This window comes from Schistocerca cancellata, chromosome 4 (assembly GCF_023864275.1).
Source record: "Schistocerca cancellata isolate TAMUIC-IGC-003103 chromosome 4, iqSchCanc2.1, whole genome shotgun sequence".
Classification (NCBI taxonomy): domain Eukaryota; kingdom Metazoa; phylum Arthropoda; class Insecta; order Orthoptera; family Acrididae; genus Schistocerca; species Schistocerca cancellata.
In genome coordinates, this window is record NC_064629.1 from 533,373,761 (window position 1) to 533,381,124 (window position 7,364).

Consider the following 7,364-nt stretch of genomic DNA (forward strand, 5'->3'; position numbering starts at 1 on the left):
GAATCCGTGGACCCTGCATGTCAGCAGGGGGCTGTTCAAGCTGGTGGAGGCTCTGTAATGGTGTGGGGCGTGTGCAGTTGGAGTGATACGGGACCCCTGGTACGTCTCGATACGACTATGACAGGGGACACGTACATACGGGTAAGCATCCTGTCTGATCACCTGCATCCATTCATGTCTATTGTGCACTCCAACAGACTTGGTCAATTCCAGCAGGACAATGCGACACCCCACACTACTTCAGACATTAGTCGAGTCCATGCCACGTCGTGTTGCGCCACTTCTGCGCGCTCCCGGGGGCCCTACATGATATTAGGTAGGTGAACCAGTCTCCTTGGCTCTTCAGTGTATAACCTCCACTGTTAATGCCGCCACCTGCCGTATGTAAGTGGTTACTGCACTTTGACGTCGAACATAGGCGGTAGTGACATTAGTGTGAAAAGACGGTGTACTAATTAAGATCTCGAAAATATCAAGCTTCGACAGTGAAACTTGGTGATGGAGGAGAATGCGTCATAGCGTGATCTCGTCGGTCGATTACTTCCAGCATTCTTCACCTGTTACAGTTTACCAACATCCCAGGAACTCACATGTGGCAGTAGGGCCTCTGAAAACCTTACACATGGTACCGGTCTGCAAAGACTTGAAAAGTTTCTCGAAACAATCTTGACCTTAGTCTTCTTTCCTAACGACCTAACATCGCGAAACATGCAGTTCGATTGTCACGTTAATGTCAAAGACATTGAAAGAAAATGATTTAAATTCAATTAATAGTTCATGCAATGTGCTAAAATCACACATCAGACGCCACAACATTTGAGGTCAAAAAGTCTAGAATGAAACATCTCAGGACGAGCAACAAATATCTGTAATACGAAAATATAGCTTGCGTCGCACCCCTTAATATTAAAAAGGATTTCGACTTTCAAATATACATCAAATGTCATGGTCTTAAATTTTCTTCCCGCACCTACTACGACGACTAGTCACAAATTTTTAATTACAGCCTCGAAAAAATCAGACTGCGACAATGAAACTGGCTGTCTTATAAGTCCTCCTCTACATAATCACTCTCCAGTGCAACACATTTTTCCCAACGATGGTTAACTGATGGAGACTTTGGTCATACTGGGTATTTCCGTTATGATGTTACAAACTTTCAAGGGATGATGGAGAAGGATAACTGTATCAATATGAGATAAGGGACACTGATCCGAAAACAACCGATTCGCAAGCTATACTCTACTGCAAGCTCTTTGCATTCCATATTTTGGGAGGAGGTAGTACGGACCAAAGCAAGAACTATTTGTCTGGTAAACATGGGCTCTATAATGCATACCTTAAGAGGTACGAGCACTTGTTCAGTAGAAGAGACGTGTTTCACAGTAACAACGATGAACAAATGCCCATAGCTCTTAAGCTATGCGCTTTAGAGCCAATGACTACCAGACATTTTTTCTTGTTTTGGTCGATACTACCTCCTCCAAAAATATGAAGACCCAACTGCTTGCAGTGGAAGGGGTCCACCGTCAGAGGTATCAGAGAGATTTTTGATTTTAACTTTTTACTCGGTCGTTTACAGACCAGTGTCTCTTACCTCAAATTGATACGTTTACCGTTTTTCATAATCTCTGGAAGTTCGTAGCATCATCATGGAATCATCCTCTATAAGTCTGTATCGTGAATGTTCAGGAAAAGTTCCACTCCGAAAATCAAGACTTTGTAATCCTGGAATTGCCTGGAACGCTATCCGAGGAAGGAGGAAGAAGCGACTGGGTGCCATGTTAGGAGAATACGAGAGGGAAGGGAGGGGGGTAAAATGTGATAGCCTAAAGAAGAAAGATGTGTTAGCGTAACCTGTGCAGAATTAGCTGAGGAACTGTCGTGAAGCAAAAACACCCTCTTTGACAGTCCTCTTCTCAGGAGATTTCGTTAGTATGCTCCTGTGACAGTTTGCCCCTTACGAGCATAATCTGTGAGCACCACACCATGACAGTTCCAAAAACACTTGACATCACCTTGCCATTGCTTTGACTCTGGGTCACTGTGATACACCCATCACCTGGTCACGGTGATTAGGTGGCTAAAGAAGTGATGTATTTGTCCTAGCACTGCTGCAACGTTTTAGCTGCTGCTTCTTTTCGGTGGGCTTTTTAAGTGGATGTGAGCAGTTGCGGACGCCCCTGAGTGGTAACCTTTGTCATGATCGAAACGTCGTGCAAGAAGTTGAAAACTGATCGATTCCCCATTTTAATTTTTCCACTATATCGTCTATTGTGGTAAGTAGGTCTTCGACCACCAGGGCTCCATTTCTCTTGCGATTCCTTGATCTTCACAGACAGATAATCTGTCACTTCGTTGTCCATCATTTAGACTGTGCCCACACTGTGCAATATCTAAAAAAAATGTTCAAATGTGTGTGAAATCTTATGGGACTTAACTGCTAAGGTCATCAGTCCCTAAGCTTACACACTACTTAACCTAAATTATCCTAAGGACAAACACACACATCCCATGTCCGAGGGAGGACTCGAACCTCTGCCGGGACCAGCCGCACAGTCCATGACTGCAGCGTCTCAGACCGCTCGGCTAATCCCGTGCGGCGCAATATCTCAAGAAACTGAGAGTGTGGCTGGTTGTAATAACTAATCAGTCCACGTGAGAGTTGCAGGTCCACATATACACACGAGGCACACGCCGCTAAAGTTCAGTTTGCTCATCTCGTGTCTTGTAAAGTTGTGTGCCACCGCCCCCCTCCTCTCCTCCTCCAGAAGATCTTGCACAGTGGTCGTTTGGTAGATGATTTGGCTGTGCGAATCTGCTATAGGAATTTGTAGGTCTGTTTTGGAAAGGATGCCAGGAATTAATTCCACATTGTAATGTTTGATGCAAATCTTAGCACAATTGCTGATACAATCACAATCACATCCTGCTACTCACTTCCAAATAAATGATAGTGAACTGTTGTACAGTGTCATACGCATTATTGCACAGTGCTATATATTCTCGTATATTAACGTATATTACTGCATCGTTCGACCTTATCGAGTGGACGCAAATCACGAACTCACAGTCCGGAACCACGCTGCTGCTACGGTCGCAGGTTCGAATCGTGCCTCGGGCATGGACGTGTGTGGTGTCCTTAGGTTAGTTAGGTTTAAGTAGTTCTAAGTCTAGGGGACTGATGACCTCAGATCTTAAGTTCCATAGTGCTTAGAGCCATTTGAACCATTTGAACGAGCTCAATGAAATGCAGTAAAAGCTGAATAACACTATATTAAAAATAAATGTCCCGAGCAGTGAAAGCACTTCTGCTAACACCACGAATTTCTTCTCAGAGACTATCCCCAATAACTCCTCACTAGATACTGCTCTTTTTTTTCAAGGTGATAGTTAACATTGTGGTAGAACCGTGAGATTTTGTTCTATGGTACCATCTGTATAATTTAACTTTATGAACGCAGTTCGCGGTTTCCATGGTTTTCCAAGATCAGTCCTTCCGTAGTGCCAGTTTGATTCTTTACGCATAGCAGGAGCTGAAACATTACGGAAACTCAGTGAATCAGTAATATCGTTTCGTCTTTTCATGATCCTAATGACAACAAGACACTTCATAGCCAGTGTTTACATCGAAAGGGAATGAAGGGATGGTCGAGTTTAACTTCATATCGGCGTCGAGAGATTGTGCTCAACAGGACGGAAATCGCGGAATGACTCGATTTTGAAAGTAGGAGAGTGGGAGAAGGGGGGAGAACTCCCAATTACGAGTCCATTGTCTTAACTATTCCGCTAAATCGAAGAGATGCGCTTCAATCGCACTTGAGTAAGGATGATCGAATTGCACGTGAGAACTGAATTTCTACCACCGCAGTTTCGGCTGCAAAACGGGAGTGGCGGAATGAGGACTTATGGTTGTACAGCTGAGGATCGATTGTGTTCTCGGTGATATCCCAAAACCTTCTACGGTATTTCGATGTTGATATCGAACCTTCGGTCGGCTGTTGACGCTGGGATTGGCATCTCCATCGGCATTTCTAAAGGTAGGAAGAATTTTACCGTTCCATTGGCATGCAGGTCCTCAGACATAGAGGACTACCTCGGACCAGATAAGATTGGGGGGGGGGGGGGGGGATGGGATGGGCGGAGGAGCCCATGGCTTTGTTGGAGGATCCACTTCGACATTCCCGTTAAGTAGAGGAGCACCCTAAAACGTGGGACTTGAATTCAGTATTTGTCGAATATGAGCCATTGTCCAATTATTGGCGGCCGTGGTGGCCGAGCGGTTCTAGGCGCTTCAGTCTGCACACGCGCAACTGCTACGGTCGCAGGTTCGAATCCTGCCTCGGGCATGGTTGTGGTTAGTTAGGTTTAAGTAGTTCTAAGTTCTAGGGGACTGATGACTTCAGATGCTAAGTCCCATAGTGCTAAGATCCATTTTGTCCAATTATTGCATCATATTTTCCTTTGTAATTACCCTATCAAAAAACGGTAAAAGATTTTGGCATAGTTTCAGACAAACGAGCAATTAAACTAGGAGAAAAAAGCTTTCACGGTATGCAGGAAACATCTCGCTTTTCTGTATTAAATACAAAAATTTTAAAAATATTTACTATTAAAAGAAACAAAATCTAGTCAAGTCTTTAGTCCTGCCGATCTTTTCTTACAGTGTTGTAGTTGACACGGCATCAGTAGTAACTCCAGTAACTCGAGATACTTATGAACGATTGCGTATGGTATGTGTGTAACGTTTGAGTGTTGGAGCACGCAAGTCCTTCATATACTCAGGGTGGATGTGATTGGATAGCCCACGTGATTTTCACACACTGTTTTCCGTATCTATTACTCAGATAAGCAGTTGTCAGCATCCCACTTAGTAAATGAATCGACTTCATTTACTTCCGGTACGATGGACTTGGAAGACTTATGGGCAAATTTTAAACACTTTGTAAATCACGCATTGGAGAAGTATGTGCCGAAAAAGTGGGTTACGGGCGGAAAAGACCCACCGTGGTTTAACAGCGCAATTCGGAGAATGCTCAGGAAGCAAAGACAGTTGCACTCACGGTACAAGAAAGATCGGGAGAATGAGGACAGGCAAAAGTTAGTAGAGACTCGTGCTGCCGTAAAAAGAGCGATGCGCGAAGCATTCAACCACTACCACCGTCATACCTTAGCAAAAGATCTTGCTGAAAACCCAAGAAAGTACAGGTCTTACGTAAAATCGGTAAGCGGGTCGAAGGCTTCCATCCAGTCACTCACTGATCAGTCTGGCCTGGCAGCGGAAGACAGCAAAACGAAAGCTGAAATTTTAAATTTAGCATTTGAGAAATCTTTCACGCAGGAGGATCGTACAAACATACCACCGTTTGAGTCTCGTACAGATTCCCGTACGGAGGATATAGTGATAGACATCCCTGGGGTTGTGAAGCAGCTGAATGGGTTGAAAATAAATAAATCGCCAGGTCCTGATGGGATTCCAATTCGGTTTTACAGAGAGTACTCTACTGCATTGGCTCCTTACTTAGCTTGCATTTATCGCGAATCTCTTGCCCTACGTAAAGTCCCGAGCGACTGGAACAAAGCGCAGGTGACGCCTGTATATTAGAAGGGTAGAAGGACGGATCCTCAAAATTACAGACCAATATCCTTAACATCGGTTTGTTGCAGGACTCTCGAACATATTCTCAGTTCGAATATAATGAATTTCCTTGAGACAGAGAAGTTGCTGTCCATGCATCAGCACGGCTTTAGAAAGCATCGCTCCTGCGAAACGCAACTCGCCCTTTTTTCACATGATATCTTGCGAACCATGGATGAAGGATATCAGACGGATGCCATATTCCTTGACTTCCGGAAAGCGTTTGACTCGGTGCCCCACTGCAGACTCCTTACTAAGGTACGAGCATATGGGATTGGTTCCCAAATATGCGAGTGGCTCGAAGACTTCTTAAGTAATAGAACCCAGTACGTTGTCCTCGATGGTGAGTGTTCATCGGAGGTGAGGGTATCATCTGGATTGCCCCAGGGAAGTGTGGTAGGTCCGCTGTTGTTTTCTATCTACATAAATGATCTGTACGGGAAGGTGTCGTCGTTGAGTGACTGTAGGAGGATACAAGATGACTTGGACAGGAATTGTGATTGGTGTAAAGAATGGCAGCTAACTCTAAATATAGATGAATGTAAATTAATGCAGATGAATAGGAAAAAGAATCCCGTAATGTTTGAATACTCCATTAGTAGTGTAGCGCTTGACACAGTCACGTCGATTAAATATTTGGGCGTAACATTGCAGAGCGATATGAAGTGGGACAAGCATGTAATGGCAGTTGTGGGGAAGGCGGATAGTCGTCTTCGGTTCATTGGTAGAATTTTGGGAAGATGTGGTTCATCTGTAAAGGAGACCGCTTATAAAACACTAATACGACCTATTCTTGAGTACTGCTCGAGCGTTTAGGATCCCTATCAGGTCGGATTGAAGGAAGACATAGAAGCAATTCAGAGGCGGACTGCTAGATTTGTTACTGGTAGGTTTGATCACCACGCGAGAGTTACGGAATTCTTCAGGAACTCGGCTGGGAGTCTCTGGAGGAAAGGAGGCGTTCTTTTCGTGAATCGCTACTGAGTAAATTTAGAGAACCAGCATTTGAGGCTGACTGCAGTACAGTTTTACTGCTGCCAACTTATATTTCGCGGAAAGACCACAAAGATAAGATAAGGGAGATTAGGGCTCGTACAGAGGCATATAGGCAGTCATATTTCCCTCGTTCTGTTTGGGAGTGGAACAGGGAGAGAAGATGCTAGTTGTGGTACGAGGTACCCTCCGCCACGCACCGTATGATGGATTGCGGAGTATGTATGTAGATGTAGATGTAGATATAGGCACAATAAACACCCGCCATCGTTATATAAATGCAGGCCAAGATCCGATACGTCCAGCATCTTGGTTGTACCTATGTATAACACTAAATCTTTCACCATCGCCATTTCGGTCATATGACCCTGGAATTAGCTACTCAGTAACCTACGTCTTTTCCAAGCCCACTCTGCAACCAAGCAAAGATTAAAGATTTACCTGTTACGCTTTGACATATGTCTTCTTTCTGTTCAATGGAGTTCCAGTTTTTCTGTCAGACTGCCAATTCTGTCCACGCTAGCCTCATCTCCTTATCTCTATATATTTCTCATTTGCTAATCTTACACTATTACACTATTTAATCGAAAGTATCCGGACGTCTATTATTGGACATTAATATGAGGGTTGTCCACCCTTCGCTTTTATGGTGGCATGAACTCTACTGGAGGCGCTTTCAGTGAGGTATCTAATTGTCTATGGAGGAATGGCAACCCATTTTTCCGGAAAAGCC